Source organism: Hyla sarda, chromosome 2, assembly GCF_029499605.1.
Source record: "Hyla sarda isolate aHylSar1 chromosome 2, aHylSar1.hap1, whole genome shotgun sequence".
Classification (NCBI taxonomy): Eukaryota; Metazoa; Chordata; class Amphibia; order Anura; family Hylidae; genus Hyla; species Hyla sarda.
Window position 1 is genome coordinate 411310363 of NC_079190.1, and position 19020 is coordinate 411329382.

Here is a 19020-nt window from a genome sequence, read left to right on the forward strand (position 1 = left end):
CTAAATTGCAGGTTTTTTTTCCATTTTTGCCCCACAAATATTTTTTTTCTGGTTTTGAGAAAAATTTTGTGGTGAAATGATTGATGTCATTATAAAGTACAATCTGTGGTGCAAAAAATAAGCCCTCATATGGGTCTGTAGGTGCAAAATTGAATGTGTTATGATTTTTAGAAGGTCATAATGAAGAAAAAAACGGAAATGCAAAAACGGAAAAACCCTGCATCCTTAAGGGGTTAAAATTACAAAATAAAGTGCAACTAAAATAAACAAATAATTTTGTCCCTTCTCCTCAAGCAGGCGTACTTGAGTGTTCCCATCTCAGTATTTATGGTATACCTATAGTATATCAGTAATAGAATAGCCTAATAGAAGTTGTTGTGTAGAAACAATGTGGAAAAGATGCTACAGATGTGCAGCGACTACATATTAGGGCACACACACCACATATAAGTGTATTTTGCATTTTTTTCCTTTTTCCCTTTTTTACTCTAGTTATTATAGGCAATCAGAATTTTCCCCCAGCTGGTTTAATTATCATTTAGGATTACTTGTCTTTTTTAAATATTGTTTTAAAAACTAGCCCCATTTTCTAAAGGGGGGGGGGGAGTTGCCCTCTCATTGCTGTTATTGAGCCCATGAGAGTCCCTTTTAAAGGTGAATAGCTATTTCTCTTTCTTTCCTTTTCAGGGGGGTGGGAACCGAGCTGGCCTGTCTGCCAGCAGTGCACACACACAACTTCCTTCCTCAATTGCCTATTCAATCACAATACAGCACAACACTTTGTCCTACTAAAGTTCACCGAACAAGCTGGCTCTCTGCTGTGGGTAATTTGCACAGTAGCTGTATTGATCTGTATATGGGTGGTCAGAGATGAGAGTAAAGCCTTGATTTAACTTTGTGGATCATCTTCAGACAGTCTGGCTGAGCTTGCATGTACAAAGCCCAGGTTTTCTCAGGTTGTTTCCTACTTCTGAACATATCAGTATCCAAGCCTGACATCCACTTTCAGTGTTTTGTCTCTCTATCACTAGACATAAAAATCCCTGAACAACAGGCAATGCACAGCAGATTGCAAAGAAGGTAGACACCTACTGGCAAGACTTTATGGATGTTTTTCCAGAATAAGGGGTAATTTTAGTAATGTTTGCAATATAAGAAAAGCAAAGTGATTGACAAATAAATAAGCATTCATATAAGCTATCATGTTGTGGCTAATGGATGGCATGTTGTAGTGTAATGACAGGGTTGTGTGACTGAAATAAAGTTTGTGAATCCAGGGCAGTGCTAACCTCGCCAATCAAAGGATAGCAGCTTCCTTGGACATGCACTGAGGCAATAAATGCCATAGATGCAGGGTTACATAAACTTCTTTTACTGAAAAGGTCTTGAAGGCAGATGTTACCGTCCATGCAGTATAACAGTCCATGCAGATGCATAGGATCTCCCTTTAATTCCCTGGACACTCTGGAACTTGTAGTTATGGTGTGAATGTGACAACTTAACTTGGCTTAGCTGAACTTTAGACTGACATGGGAGATAACAAACACAGACTTGGGGTATTTCACTCTATATCCATGGAATTGCTTACTGACAGTGGTGAACTTAGATTTATAAGCTGGAGTTGCTGAAGACTTTCTACTCTCGTTCCTTGACTTGCACTATGGGGCCCTTCCAGCGCTATGACAACTACTCCTCACAACTTGGACTTTGACTGGCGGTTTTGTGTAGTTACTCACCTCTTGACTTCACTGCAGACTTCAAAGACTTAAACGCTGCTCAGACTCCCCTCTCTACTCCTTGCCTAGGACCTAACTTCCTCTCCAAACAGTAGACTTTGAACCTGTCCTCATTAGAGCTGGAGCATGACCAGGTCATACTGGTATGCCTTTGGTCCTTAAATGGGCACTGTCAGATTAAACAACTTTTTATATGTTGTGCATCTTGGCAAAACATTAACCTTTCTAATATACATAAGAAATTGTTATTTCCTTTTTATAGAAATCATGGCTTATAAAATCATGGCTTTGTACAAGCTGAAGCACAGGCATGGACAAAGTCCAGTAATTGTTGGAGCCTAGCACCCCTCTGTGCTCTCTCCTGTCTGATTGTACCCCTCTGTGCTCTCTCCTGTCTGATAGTACTCCTCTGTGCTCTCTCCTGACTGATAGATCCATAGAGAGCACAGAGGAGTCCTATCAGACAGGAAAGAGCACAGAGGAGTGCTATCAGACAGGAGAGAGAACAGGGGAGTCCTATCAGACAGGAGAGAGCACAGAGGAGTGCTATCAGACAGAAGAGAGCACAGAGGAGTACTATCAGACAGAAGAGAGCACAGAGGAGTACTATCAGACAGGAGAGAGCACAGAGGAGTAGTATCAGACAGGAGAGAGCACAGAGGAGTCCTATCAGACAGGAGAGAGCACAGAGGAGTAGTATCAGACAGGAGAGAGCACAGATTAGTCCTATCAGACAGGAGAGAGCACAGAGGAGTACTATCAGACAGGAGAGAGCACAAAGGAGTAGTATCAGACAGGAGAGAGCACAGAGGAGTACTATCAGACAGGAGAGACCACAGAAGAGTACTATCAGACAGGAGAGAGCACAGAGGAAAACTATCAGGACAGGGAGAGAGCACAGAGGAGTACTATCAGACAGGAGCGAGCACAGAGGAGTGCTATCAGACAGGAGAGAGCACAGAAAAGTACTATCAGACAGGAGAGAGCAGAGAGGAATACTATCAGACAGGAGAGAGCCCCGGACGACACGCTCCCTCCATGTATCTCTATGGGTGAGGCAGAAATGCGTTTGTGCATCCCCGCCTCTCCCATAGAGCTGAACAGAGGGGGCGTGTTTGTCAACCTCTTAGTGAAGTCAACAACACAAGCATTAGCCGCACAGAGCCATGGCAGTGCCATGTCCCTGTACTGGAGATCACGGGGGTCCCAGTGGTCAGATCCCCTACAATCAGACACTTATCTCCTATCCTTTAGATAGGGGATACGTTGTCTATGGCTGCAGAACTCCTTTGTGTTGCTGTATAACTCAAGCCCCTTATTGCTATTATTAACCCTTTAATAACAGAACACATTTTTGGATGGGTAAAATGCATAGCTCTATGAGACCTTGTATTTTTTTGTATTTTTCCGGGAGAAAAATTAAAGAAAGAAAAAAACGCCCTGCAATTTTTCCCTCCACTTTTTACTGTGAGGTAAAAATTGTATTTTAACTTTATTCTGTGGGTCAGTATAAATGCAGTGAGGTCAATAGTTATATAGGTTTTTCATTTTTTTCATTTAGTATTTTTTGAGAAAACATTTAAAGTTGTTCTGTTATTGCATTCCAAGAGCAATACCTTTTTTTCTCATTAATGAAGCTGTGTAAAAAAAGCATGTTTTTGGTTGGCTGAGCTGTAGTTTTTGTTGATGCTATTTTACTGTATATAAAATATGTTTAATTTCTTTGGGGGGCGGAAGATATTGCTAAATGCTTTATTTCAAAAAAAAAAAAAAAATCATACGTCAGGTTGTGTGTGGTATAACAATTCGACTACCTTCATTTCGATGAAACTGAGCTGCAATACAAAACACAAACTAATTACAAGACTGACACTGTTTTTGTAAGTTATCTAACCTCTTACAAGAAAGCTTATTCTGTTTAGGGTAGGATTCCAAATGATTATGGTCACTTTGTTGTTGGTGGACAGGCTCACACAATTTGATTAACATGCGCGTTAAAAATAGTGCAGCAATAATATTTATAGGAATTAAAGTAAATAAACATGTCTAAACAATGAAATTAATGCATAGGTGATCAGCACCCTGCAGCACACATACAGCCGCGTACTACAAACTTTGAGACATATGTGAACATGGAGCATTTCTTTTTTTTTTTTTTTTATCACTGGTAGCTTGTTAAAAAAAAATAAAAAATACTTACCCTGTAGCTGCCAGTCTGAAGCTTCTTAGTCCCCAAAAGTTACCTATGCATCCTGATTTCTGTGAATAGTCATCTCCGCAGGAACTGTCTGATAAGCCAATCACAGGCCACATCAGTGTCCCATCTCACCTAGTGATAGGCTGAGCAGGCGGTAAATGTTTAGACGACTCATCACCAGAACTGATGGTAGAAAGCATGGATTGGGAAGTATCTAAGGAATTATTTTTATTTTTTCATTTAAATGCATCCCAGCCATATGAAAAATATGGACCATGTTTACACATAGTTTGCAGTGTCCTGCTGTATTTTTTGTGTGTTTGATTTTGGGCTACAGTTATTGCAAAGAAAATCTATCTATCTATCTAACTATCTATTTATGTGTCTATCTACTTCTGGTGTCCATGTAAAAATATCTATACAGAAAGAATGGAAAAAAGCTATATTGATTATGTATATAAAATAAATCTTTAAAAAGGCACTCCAGTGGAAAACTTTTTTTTTTTTCAAATCAACTGGTGCCAGAAAGTTAAACATATTTGTAAATTACTTCTATTAAAAAATCTTAATCCTTTCAGTACCTATCTGCTGCCATATACTCCACAGGAAGTTATTTTCTTTTTGAATTTCATTTCTGTCTGACCACTGTGCTCTCTGCTGACACCTCTGTCCATTTCAGGAACTGTCCAGAGCAGGATAGATTTGCTATGGGGATTTTCTCCTACTCTGGACAGTTCCTAAAATGGACAGATGTGTCAGCAGAGAGCACTGTGGTCAGACAGAAAGGAAATTCAAAAAGAACTTCATGTGGAGCATTTAGCTGCCGATAAGTACTGGAAGGATTAAGATTTGTTTTAATAGAAGTGATTTACCAATCTGTTTAACTTTCTGGCACCAGTTGATTTAAAGCACAGTACCCCTTTGAGGGCATATTCACATGTTCGGTTCTTTTTTCATACAATTAATGAATACAATCACAGGAACAGATCATAAATAGAGGACACAAATAAAGGAAAGACCAAGACTACACTTTCAAATTAATTCCTGATAGTTTTAATAATTGCTATTAAAAAACTGAATGTATAAACACACCCAAAGAACCAGATTGATATCAATTCATTGATCTTTTGTTGTAGTAATTTTAATTGTGCATGTATCAGCTACCAGTGATTAAACTTTCATAAAATTCTGGGTAGGGTTCCCCCAATATCTCATTTTGGTTTCAAGAGATATCCCACTTCCACAGAATGGAGGAATTACCGGCGGAATCCCGTCTTCCTACTGGATGCCTATCACATGGTTTGGCACCCCTGGACATGCTTTCTGTCTTCCAGGGCCTATGAGTAATTGCACCTCTCAGACTGAGTTACTGGGATATCTCTTACCTAGTGCACCCGCTCTCCACATACACATGCCCAGCATATACCTATGGTGTCCCAGTACCGCATTTCATATGGTGCTTATTTATCTATAGGTCCCCGTAGCCAGAGTCCCTAGGACTGAGTAATATCTGTTAGTCAGTCCGCCCCTAGTCGCCTCTATTATAGTGTATAGATTCCTAATTTATCCATAGAATAATGTATATAGTATTATTTCTGCATATAAATGGTTAATTACTGGTTTCCATGGTGTCGCAGGGCTTTCGGGTCATGTGATGCGTTCCAAGCCTCATTCTGGATGCGTTCCAGGCCTCACTTTGGTATCTCTAGCCTCATTTTGGGTTTTGCAACGTATATAGATCCTGTGATGTAAGCAATCCCATGATACCATGTAAAGTGAGTGGCAGAGAACGGACCAATCAAAATCGCCACGCCCCCTGCCCATATGAGGGAGCGGCGGCCATCTTATCTCTCTCTTGTTCCTGGGATAGCAAGCAAGCAAGACCTGTATAGCAGTAATCGCAGTGAGTTAGGCCTGAGCCTTGCGGCAACAGCTGAATGATCTAAATTATAGAGTGTGTCATCTTCTAAGCGCTCTGCAGTATCACCGGACCCAATATTTCCCCTAAGTCCGGACGGATCTGCACATCACTCCCTAAATTCAGAGACTATAAGTTTAATGTAAGGTCCGCAACTACTGCCAGTCGCTAAGCAACCTAAGAACTGTTATATGAGACTGTTACTATGCATTGGATTTTGCAAGCACTGCAGTAAAGTTATTCAAGTTCAAGTTAAATCTGCTTGTGGACCTTCAGTCATTTCATTGCACCTATCGCTTCTGGGAAGGGCGACGATAGGCCGGAACATAGATTCAGCCTACCAACCCTCACCCTGGGGTCACGAGTGACTGGGTTAATACTAACCCCTCATGTACCAACATCATACCATCCCTACCATACACCCCCCCAAGGGCTACCACATGCCCCTCTCTTCCGTTAATATCCGTTCAGATGCCACGCAGGTCCGGAGTCCTCCTGTCCCACAAGGTATGTTTCATCGTCCTGATTACCTACCTCCTCTTCCTATTCTTTCCCCTTCCCTATCTCTAGAGCCTTTTCCTCCTCCCCCTTTCCTTCTTCCTCTTTATCCCTTCCATACTCTCTTCCTTTCATTGTTCTTTGTCCTCTCCCCCTGATTGATATTTTCGGCAATAAATAACTGGTTTATACCCCCGTATTTAGCTGGTTTCTACACATATGTCCCATCAGTTTGCATTTTTGTTATCACTCATTTCTCTGCATATATTGCTTTTTGTTTTCAAAACTGTGAATTACCTACTCAACCGAGTAGTTGATACCGATGTACCTTTCAGAATCACATGTTTTCTTGATTTTGACTTTATGTATGCTTATGCTTTTGTAAAACTTTAATAAACATTTACTGTTTATAAAAAAAAAATCTGGGTAGGGTTATATTTGATGCTGTAGATGCACTGCCAGCAGAGCTACAGCAGAGCGAGCTTCCTTCTCCATGTAGCTCTGTGTGTATGCTCGGCAGTCCAGTCGTAAGCTGACATACAGAGTTACCCAGCCGCAGCAGGGAGCTCGCTCTTCAATCGCTCTGTGACTGTCAGAAGCACATCCACAGAGTAAAATTTTGGCAGTCATAGAGCAACCGCAGAGTGAGCTCCCTGCTTCCTCAATCTCTGTGTTTCCCGGCCACAGCAGGGGGCTTGCTTTACAGTCGCACAGTGACTACCGGCAGAGCATCTTCAGAATCAAATACACTGCAAGTGTGCTGTGTGTGATCCTACCCTAAAATACATATACTGATTTAAAAAAAAAAAAAACTATATACAGCCATGTCATGGTTGAAAATGTACCACATTTCAGAATTGTTAGTAAAACATAACCAGTTTTTCACCTTAAATTTGTTAAGCAAATACATAATAGCTGTAAGTTTAGAACTAAGTATAAAAAGGGAAATGATTTATTTATTTTTGAATAGCATCAACAATGATGAAGCCGTAACTATGCAAAAATCTGGGGCAATGTATTACTTTATTTCTAATACCATTTTTGAAATGTCCTTTTGAATCATGAATTTTTAAACATAGGCATCCCATTACAATCACTTAAAATTTGCAGACCACTTACGGGAAATAATAGAGTAGTGATTTTTGTAGCCCTGTTTGCATAAAAAAGCAAAAGAGACTCTAAAGCTAGCAGCATATCATTATTCATTTCTGCATCAAGGAACTCTATTACACTTTTTATCATAGAAGCGGCTTTCTCTGTGCCATACTGATTTTCAAAACCTTGACACTTGCAATGCTTGTCTGCTCATGATCATTGATTGACATTTAGAACTTTCATGCATAAGATTAGAAAATGCATGCACCTCTGAATATTGGTGTGAAAGGGTTGTAACAGGGACAACTGTTGAGGTGCATCACAGTTAAAACAAAGTAGAATTGCTGGGGGAACATTGTGGTCATACACGGCTGAACTCATACCTTTTTACACTTTGTCAATCCACCTCCCTGTTCCGGAGTTATGGGGTGTTTTATTTCTTGAATCCGTCATATGGCCTTTCATAATTAGATACACTGGAGGTATGGGTGGGCTTATCCAGGCCGAGGCATGAATAAGTTACTTGGGTGCAATAGGCTCCCCCATGACTTCCATTTAACGTAGTCAGCAAGATCACACTAAATAGCATTTTTAGAAATGATAACAGGTCCTCATAAAAGGGAATATCCAAGTATAATTTTTTTTTTTTTAGTAGGATCATTCCCCATCATGGCAAATAACCTGTACAGAGAACTACAATATGAAATACAGTCTACGGACAGGAGTGGCACTGTTTACGGAAAAAGTGAGATATTGCTTTCTCTTGCAGGACATCCCAATTAATCCCTTAACGACAATGGCAAAAATGGACGTAATGGTGACGTGGTACTTAACGCACCATGACATACATTTACATGCCGCTATGATCGCGAGCACCGGAGCAGTGCTTGCGTAATGCGCGGCAGGTCCTGGCTGCTATCAGCAGCCAGGGACCCGACAGTAATGGCGGACATCCACGATCGCACGGATGTCCGCTATTAACCCCTCAAATGCCCTGATCAATACAGATCACGGCATCTGCGGCAGTGCGGTACTTTGAATGGATGATCGGATCGCCCGCAGCGCTTCAGCGGCGATCCGATCATCCAGCATGGCAGCCCAGAGGTCCCCTCACCTTGCTCCGGCTGTCTACCGGGGTCTTCTGCTCTGGTCTGAGATCGAGCAGACCAGAGCAGAAGATCACCGATAATACTGATCAGTGCTATGTCCTATACATAGCACTGAACAGTATTAGCAATCAACTAATTGCTATGAATAGTCCCCTATGGGGACATAAAAAGTGTCAAATAAAAAAGTTAAAAAAATTGAAAAATCCCCTCCCCCAATAAAAAAGTAAAACGTCCATTTTTCCCATTTACCCCCCAAAAAAATAATTAATACACATATTTGGTATCGCTGCATGCACAAAAGTCTGAACTATTAAAATAAATTGTTAATTATCCCATACGGTGAACGGCGTAAACTTGAAAAAAAAAAGTCCAAAATTGCTGCTTTTTAGTCACATTTTATTCCCCAAAAAATTTATAAAAAATGTATAGAAAGGAAAACCTAAGCAAAAGTGGTACTTATAAAAACTACAGATCATGGCACTAAAAATGAGCCCTCATATCGCCCCATATAAGCAAAAAAGTTATAGGTGGTCAAAATTGGACAATTTCATACACACTAATTTTGTTAAAAGTGTTTGGGATTTTTTTTAAGGGTCAGGGTGGGTTCACACCACGTTTTGTACTTAAGGTTCCCGTATACGGCTGGGAGGAGGGGGGCGGGGCTTAATCACGATGCCCGCACTCAGGAGAACCGCACGTATAGGGGAACCATATTTAATGCATGTCTATGAGCCGACCGGAGTGAACTGCAGCCTCCGGTCGGCTGCGTTTTCGGCCGTATGCGATTTCCCGACCGTAGGCAAAAACGCAGCCGACCGGAGGCTGCGGTTCACTCCAGTCGGCTATGGTTCCCCTATACGGCTGAGTGCGGGCACCGCGATTAAGCCCCGCCCCCCTCCTCCCAGCCGTATACAGGAACCGTAAGTACAAAACGTGGTGTGAACCCACCCTGACCCTTAAAAAAAATCCCAAACACTTTTAACAAAATTAGTGTGTATGAAATTGTCCAATTTTGACCACCTATAACTTTTTTGCTTATATGGGGCGATATGAGGGCTCATTTTTAGTGCCATGATCTGTAGTTTTTATAAGTACCACTTTTGCTTAGGTTTTCCTTTCTATACATTTTTTATAAATTTTTTGGGGAATAAAATGTGACTAAAAAGCAGCAATTTTGGACTTTTTTTTTTCAAGTTTACGCCGTTCACCGTATGGGATAATTAACAATTTATTTTAATAGTTCAGACTTTTGTGCATGCAGCGATACCAAATATGTGTATTAATTATTTTTTTGGGGGGTAAATGGGAAAAATGGACGTTTTACTTTTTTAAACAGAACAAAGAAAACATGTCATTTTTACTGGAAAGTGTACAGCCTTCCTCTTGCAGGAACTGCTGACACACTTCAGCCTCATGAGGTCTAGCATTGTCTTGCATTAGGAGGAACCCAGGGCCAACCACACCAGCATATGGTCTCACAAGGGGTCTGAGGATATCATCTCGGTACCTAATGGCAGTCAGGCTACTTCTGGCAAGCACATGGAGGGCTGTGCAGCCCCCCAAAGAAATGCCACCCCACACCATTACTGACCCACCACCAAACCGGCCATGCTGGAGGATGTTGCAGGCAGCAGAACATTCTCCACAGCGTCTCCAGACTCTGTCACATCTGTCACATGTGCTCAGTGTGAACCTGCTTTCATCTGTGAAGAGCACAGGGCACCAGTGGCAAATTTGCATCTCTTGGTGTTCTCTGGCAAATGCCAAACGTCCTGCAAGGTGTTGGGCTGTAAGCTCAACCCCCACCTGTGGACGTCTGGCCCTCATACCACCTTCATGTAGTCTGTTTCTGGCCATTTGAGTTGACACATGCACATTTGTGGCCTGCTAGAGGTCATTTTGCAGGGCTCTGGCATTGCTCCTCCTTGCACAAAGGCGGAGGTAGCGGTTCTGATGCTGGGTTGCTGCCCTCCTACGGCCTCCTCCATGTCTCCTGATGTACTGGCCTGTCTCCTGGTAGTGCCTCCATGCTCTGGACACTACGCTCACAGACACAGCAAACTTGCTTGCCACAGCTCGCATTGATGTGCCATCCTGGATGAGCTGCACTACCTGAGCCACTTGTGTGGGTTGTAAACTCCGTCTCATGCTACCACTAGAGTGAAATCACCACCAGCATTCAAAAGTGACCAAAACATCAGCCAGGAAGCATAGTAACTGAGAAGCATAGTCACTACCTGCAGAACCACTCCTTTATTGGGATGTCTTGCTAATTGCCTATAATTTCCTCCTGTTGTCTGTTCCATTTGCACAACAACATGTAAAACTTATTGCCAATCAGTGTTGCTTCCTGACTGGACAGTGTGATTTCACAGAAGTGTGTTTGACTTGGATTTACATTGTGTTGTGTAAGTGTTCCCTTTATTTTTTTGAGCAGTGTATCAACCATTTTATGGCTCAGATAAGGACATTGAAATTCAGGCCACTTTCAGCTCAGGAGTACATACAAAAACAGAGAGATATTTCGGTATCTATATAGACATATATATGAATATACCATTCCTGTTGGCAGTTAGACATGTATTATCTATCATCATTATTATTATTATTGTAATTATAATTAGCATGTTATTTTATGTGGCCAGTATACCATTTGTATCCAATTTAGTTCCTCATGCACCTATAATTTTAGCATATATGTAGTTTGATGGTCTGATTTTGTCCAATGAATATGGCTTATCGAAAAGGTTTATAACTGTAAGTCAAGACAATTTACTGAGGACGTATTCATTAGTTGATTTCGGGTGGGACCATTAATGCCACGATTTGATTGAAGACTTGTAAAAATCCCAAAATGTCTGCTTTGTTTTTATGCTACATGTCAAAATCTAATCCAACTAACTATATTTATTGGTCATTAGCTGAAAAGATTACTAGACACGATGTATTTATGGATGGTAATTTTCAGTAAATTATTTTAGCAATTAGTGGACAAGAGTGCCCTCTATGGTCAGTGAAGTAAATACATCTGGGTGAGACAGGGGCCTAGCACATTTTTGCTCTAGAGATGTGATTGGTTGATCCCTTATCTGATCAAGAGAAGAAAGCCTTGTTTAACCTGCATTTGTGAGGAGAAAGGGGATTCCACCTTTTGTCCCTTCTTTGGAGAGTAATCCCGGAACTTCTTTGTGTGATTGCTGAGTTAAAGGTGTACTCCGGTGCTCCAGTGTTCTAAACATTTTGTTCAGAACGCTCGGAGACGGAGGCTGAGATCATAATGTCACACCACGTCACACCACACCCCCTCCATTCATGGAAGTGACAGTGACAATGCTGCAGGAACCCGGCATTTGTTTAAAACACCGGGTGCTTCAGGAGTTCATGGGAAGCCCCAGCAGCGGGACCCCCACGATCAGACATTTTATCCCCTATCCATTGGATAGGGGATAAGATCTCTAGCAGAGGAGTACTCCTTTAACAGACTGATACAATCCACTTTTGCTTGACCCACTGGCACTTCTACTTTGTGGTAACTATAAAATAACTTTAATATCATTTGGTTATTGTTGGCTATTCTGTAGCAGGGTGTACTTGAGATAATTGATATTTTAATACCCAGAGCAGAAGATCGCCGACAATACTAATCAGTGCTATGCATTGCACTGAACAGTATTAGCAATCTATAGATAGTCCCCTGTAGGGACTAAAAATGTGTAAAATAAATGTAAAAAAAAGTGATTTTTTTTTTAAAAAGCCCATTTTCCCCATTTTAATAAAAAAAAGAGTAAAAAATTAAAAATAATACACATATTTGGTATTGCTGCGTGCGTAAATGTCCAAACTATAAAAATATAATGTTAATGATTACCTACAGTTAACGGCTTAAATGTAACAACAAAACGGAAGAAAAAGTCCTAAATTTCTGCTTTTTGATCACATCACATTGCTAATTTTTTTTTCTTTTTATAAAAAGAGATCAAAATGTCACATATACGCAATTGTGGTACTAAACAAAAACTACACATCAAGGTGCAAAAAAAGAGCCCTCGCCCATCCCTATATACGGAAAATTGAGAAAGTTAGAGGTGATCAAAATCGGGCAATTTTAAACTTACTGATTTTGCAAAAAAAATTATACAATAATAGAAAAGTATGTAACCATGGGTATTATTGCGATCATACTGACCCAGAGAATAAAGAAAACATGTACATTTTACTGTAGAGTGAACAGCGTGGTAACAAAACTCCCCAAATTTTCTAAATTGGTATTTTCGGTTAAATTCCCATGCACAAAAAATAGTTTTTTGGGTTTACCATACATTTTAGGGTAAAATGAGTGATGTAATTAAAAAGTACAACTAGTCAAGCAAAAAACAAGCCCTCATTGTTACGCCTAGCGCTCCGGGTCCCCGCTCCTCCCCGGAGCGCTTACGGCGTCTCTCTCTCCGCAGCGCCCCGGTCGGTCCCGCTGACCGGGAGCGCTGCACTGTCATGGCCGTCGGAGATGCGATTCGCACAGCGGGACGCGCCCGCTCGCGAATCGCATTCCAGGTCACTAACCCGCCCCGGTCCCCTGCTGTCATGTGCTGGCGCGCGCGGCTCCGCTCTCTAGGGCGCGCGCGCGCCAGCTCCTTGAGACTTAAAGGGCCAGTGCACCAATGATTGGTGCCTGGCCCAATTAGCTTAATTGGCTTCCACCTGTTCCCAGACTATACCTGTTCTCTGTCCCTGCACTTCCCTGCCGGATCTTGTTGCCTTAGAGCCTAGTGAAAGCGTTACTGTGTTTATCCATACCGTGTACTTGACCTCCTGCTTGCCTTATTGACTACGATTCTTGCTGCCTGCCCCGACCTTCTGCTACGTTCGACCTTGCTTTGTCTACTCCCTTGTACCGCGCCTATCTTCAGCAGTCAGAGAGGTTGAGCCGTTGCTAGTGGATACGACCTGGTCACTACCGCCGCAGCAAGACCATCCCGCTTTGCGGCGGGCTCTGGTGAACACCAGTAGTGACTTAGAACCGGTCCACTAGCACGGTCCACGCCAATCCCTCTCTGGCACAGAGGATCCACCTCCTACCAGCCGGGATCGTGACAGTAGATCCGGCCATGGATCCCGCTGAGGTTCCCCTGCCAGCTATCTCTGATCTCACCACGGTGGTCGCCCAGCAATCCCGACAGATCGCCCATCTAACCCACCAGCTGTCGGAAGTGTCCACCATGGTGCAACAACTTCAGTCGCAACTTCTGCCTCTGCTACAGCAGCAACCATCTCCTCCGCCAGCTCCTGCACCCCTTCCGCAGCGAGTGGCCACTCCTAGCCTCCGCTTGTCCCTGCCGGACAAATTTGATGGGGACTCTAAGTTTTGCCGTGGCTTTCTTTCGCAATGTTCCCTGCACTTGGAGATGATGTCGGACCAGTTTCCTACTGAAAGGTCTAAGGTGGCTTTCGTAGTCAGCCTTCTGTCTGGAAAAGCTCTGTCATGGGCCACACCGCTCTGGGACCGCGATGACCCCGTCACTGCCTCTGTACACTCCTTCTTCTCGGAAATTCGAAGTGTCTTTGAGGAACCTGCCCGAGCCTCTTCTGCTGAGACTGCCCTGCTGAACCTGGTCCAGGGTATTTCTTCCGTTGGCGAGTACGCCATACAATTCCGTACTCTTGCTTCTGAACTATCCTGGAATAATGAGGCCCTCTGCGCGACCTTTAAAAAAGGCCTATCCAGCAACATTAAAGATGTTCTGGCCGCACGAGAAATTCCTGCTAACCTGCATGAACTCATTCATCTAGCCACTCGCATTGACATGCGTTTTTCTGAGAGACATCAAGAGCTCCGCCAGGAAAAAGACTTAGATCTCTGGGCACCTCTCCCACAGTCTCCGTTGCAATCTACGCCTAGGCCTCCCGCCGAGGAGGCCATGCAAGTGGATCGGTCTCGCCTGACCCAGGAAGAGAGGAATCGCCGTAGGGAAGAAAATCTTTGTCTGTACTGTGCCAGTACCGAACATTTCTTGGTGGATTGCCCTATCCGTCCTCCACGTCTGGGAAACGCACGCTCGCACCCAGCTCTCGTGGGTGTGGCGTCTCTTGATTCTAAGTCGGCTTCTCCACGTCTCACGGTGCCCGTGCGGATTTCCCCTTCAGCCAACTCCTCCCTCTCAGCCGTGGCCTGCCTGGACTCTGGTGCCTCTGGGAATTTTATTCGTGAGTCCTTGGTGAATAAATTCCGCATCCCGGTGACCCGTCTCGTCAAGCCACTCTACATTTCCGCGGTCAACGGAGTCAGGTTGGATTGCACCGTGCGTTACCGCACGGAGCCCCTCCTAATGTGCATCGGACCTCATCACGAAAAAATTGAGTTTTTGGTCCTCTCCAATTGCACTTCCGAAATTCTCCTTGGACTACCCTGGCTTCAACACCATTCCCCAACCCTGGATTGGTCCACAGGGGAGATCAAGAGCTGGGGTTCCTCTTGTTTCAAGGACTGCCTTAAACCGGTTCCCAGTACTCCCTGCCGTGACCCTGTGGTTCCCCCTGTAACCGGTCTGCCGTCCTGCCATAAGAAGTGCCTCTCCCCCCCTCCCAGTCCAGTCAGGCAAGCCTCGGTGCCTCCCCATGGCCCCCATCCTGGTGTCACACTGCCCCGTGCCAGGCCTCGCCCTCTGCCCTCCCTCCCCATTCCCACTCCTGCTGTACTGCCTGCCGTTGAGGAAACCCTCCATTCTTTCTCGGTGTCCTCATCCCAGGGGAGGCAGTTACCGGACAAAGAGAAGGGGAGACCTAAGGGGGGGGGTACTGTTACGCCTAGCGCTCTGGGTCCCCGCTCCTCCCCGGAGCGCTTACGGCGTCTCTCTCTCCGCAGCGCCCCGGTCGGTCCCGCTGACCGGGAGCGCTGCACTGTCATGGCCGTCGGAGATGCGATTCGCACAGCGGGACGCGCCCGCTCGCGAATCGCATTCCAGGTCACTTACCTGTCCCGGTCCCCTGCTGTCATGTGCTGGCGCGCGCGGCTCCGCTCTCTAGGGCGCGTGCGCGCCAGCTCCTTGAGACTTAAAGGGCCAGTGCACCAATGATTGGTGCCTGGCCCAATTAGCTTAATTGGCTTCCACCTGTTCCCAGACTATACCTGTTCTCTGTCCCTGCACTTCCCTGCCGGATCTTGTTGCCTTAGAGCCTAGTGAAAGCGTTACTGTGTTTATCCATACCGTGTACTTGACCTCCTGCTTGCCTTATTGACTACGATTCTTGCTGCCTGCCCCGACCTTCTGCTACGTTCGACCTTGCTTTGTCTACTCCCTTGTACCGCGCCTATCTTCAGCAGTCAGAGAGGTTGAGCCGTTGCTAGTGGATACGACCTGGTCACTACCGCCGCAGCAAGACCATCCCGCTTTGCGGCGGGCTCTGGTGAACACCAGTAGTGACTTAGAACCGGTCCACTAGCACGGTCCACGCCAATCCCTCTCTGGCACAGAGGATCCACCTCCTACCAGCCGGGATCGTGACACTCATATGGGTCTGTGAATGGAAAGAGCTTTGAATTTTAGAAGACTAGGATGAAAACCCCAAATTAAAATTGGCTGCGTCCTTATAATTACTTCTTATTTAATGACCATTTTTTTTCTGCAGACCTCTGAAACGGCAATGGAGACGAACGTCACCCCAATGTATGCCAACGTCTTCGTGGCCTCCCTGGAGGAGGAGTTAGTCTATATGTCCCACCACTTCAGCCATGTGCGGGGGTGGTGGCGATACATAGATGATATCCTCCTCATCTGGACAGGGAGTGCCACAGAGCTGTTGGCTTTTGCCGACTTCCTTAACAACATGGATAGGAACATCAAATTCACACTTACCTTTTCCGTATCTTCTGTGCAGTTCATGGATACACCCGTCATAATAGACGTGGGATGTCTCAAAACTGAGTTATTTACAAAGCCTACAGACAGCAATTCAGTTCTACACTTTCAAAGTTGCCATCCCAGACCTATGATTAGGTCACTACCGAGGAGCCAGATGATGTGCGCTAAGTGCATCATTAGCTCAGAATCATCTTTAGACACTATGGTACATAATTTTCTGAAAGAGGTTACCCGTCAGAATTGCTACAACAGAGTAAAGACATGGTTATGACAATAGATAGGCGTTCCCTTATACATCAGTCAAGGAGACAACAGTCTAATGACCACCCACGCATAGCATTTGTTACTACATATAATAATATGTCTCACAAAGTTTGAGCAGTCATTAGAAAACACTGGTCTGTTCTCTCTAAATGTTTCCCTGAGGTCGCTGAGTTCTCGAGCCTGCCCCTGATTTCATATCAAAGGCCTCACAACATCAGGGACAGACTTTTTAAGTCAGACGTCTCTTTAAAACCGTCCAATGACCAAAAATATTTGACTGTTCAGAACACAGGATCTTTTCCATTCAGACTTTGCATCAATTGTTCCATGATGTGCAAGGATGCGCATTTTGTGCACCCTCGCACACAGAGACAATACAAAATTAAATTTTACTTAACCTGTACTTCCAAGTTTTTAATATACGTACTCACTTGCCCGTGTTAACTGTTATACATTGGAGAGACCACTCTTGAGTTCCGTACATGCATTATCCAAGATACCACACGCAAGAAACGCTTGGACCTCCCTCTGTCCAAGCATTTCTCTGAAGCTGGACACAACTATCGTGATCTACGATTTACCCTCATTGATCACATTCCTTTACCTAAACATGGCGGTGACCGTGTCACAATGCTAAAACACCGTGAACTACGTTGGATTCACGAACTTGACACACTACACCCTAAGGGGCTTAATGTTGATTTTATTGTCACCCCTAGTATGTCATAAATACGCAGACATTACGGTCCTATATGCTTTATTATTATGTGCCTATTTTTATAAGCTGCTTTTAACTTGTTTTTATTTTCACCTTTTCTCCAGAACGTTCGGCGGGACGACGGACTCTCACCATCACCATTTCATTTTTCTACATTTGTTTTATTTATGCTGGAAATGTATGCTGCTGGACCAATTCTTCTAGTTATGTTGCTATCATCAATCCATATGTGGCTATCACCACTCAATTGCCCCAGGAGTACTCTACTGAGTGTGCTTCTGTACCTAAGAGCAGTGATGTGGAAGCTCCTCCTCCTTGAACCAGTGATGCGAGGATGCTCACTGCAACCTTGATCCGGTGACGGCTGAGAAGTACCTGGATTGACGTGGGATGCCCTAGGTCCCCCAAGCAACTCTGCAGCAATCGTCCTCGCCGGTATCAACATGAAGCCACTGCACAAAAGTATCTCCAAAGCGGGTGCCGTCTGCAGATTTGCTCCATCAGAGATGAACTTTGCCAACACTTTTGCCCTTACTACATATGGCTGAACTGGTCTATTACATCCTTATGCGCATGCGCCGGCTAGTCCGGTCATGTGATCACTACATTATTATGACGCCTTTGCGCCCTATTGGTCCTGTAGACATTTACTGTTCCAGCATCACACGCCGACACACGTGGGGCTTCGGTCTCACTTACTGTATCAAGCTGATTATTCCTCTGTGATTAGTGAGTGTACCTTGCCCCCACCCCTCTCTTGTAGGATCTCACTCACTTAATTACGCACACATGATCACACTTATGAACTTTATATTTTATATGTATGTATAGTACACCTTAATGTCTGTTATACATAATGCGCTTTCAGGTGTACTACATTGAGCCTAACTATGCACTTTGATACTATATACTGTATTCACTTTATGTATTTTTATACAATTTTATTGTAATTGTTTCTTAATTGGTCAATCCATTTATACTTGGCACTATACCACGTTTGTATACTTGAAAATGTCCGCAACTGGCGACCGAAACGTTGCACCTTGTCTGATTGAATAAACCACTGATTTTTCACCGCATGTTACGGAGTGCTGCAGAATCATTTTTTCCTTGTCTACAGTGCCTGGGACTGGGCCTTCATCTGCTTGCACCCTTTTGTATCTTCTATATTTTAGGAGTGCTGCTCCACCATTATTTTGCATATATTATTATTATCAGAGATGAGGGAAGTTACAGTAATTCGATTCATCACACACTTCTCGGCTTGGCAGTTGCTGACTTTAGCCTGCATAAACTAGTTCAGCTTTCAGGTGCTCCGGTGGGCTGGAAATGGTGGATACAGTCCTAGAAAAGAAAGCTGAACTAATTTATGCAGGCTAAAGTCAGCAAACGCCGAGCCGCGAGGTTCATGACGAATCGAATCACTGTAACTTCGCTCATCTCTAATTATTATTATTATTATTATTAATAAATCAAGTCATATCTGTCATAAAAGTCCTTTTTTTTACAGACCTGCACTGGCATAAAATGCATTCAGATAGTCTTTCCCCATCAATCTACACTCAATATTGCATAATGAAAATGTGAAAGTAAAATTTTGAAATTGTTGCAAATTTAATGTTTCACACC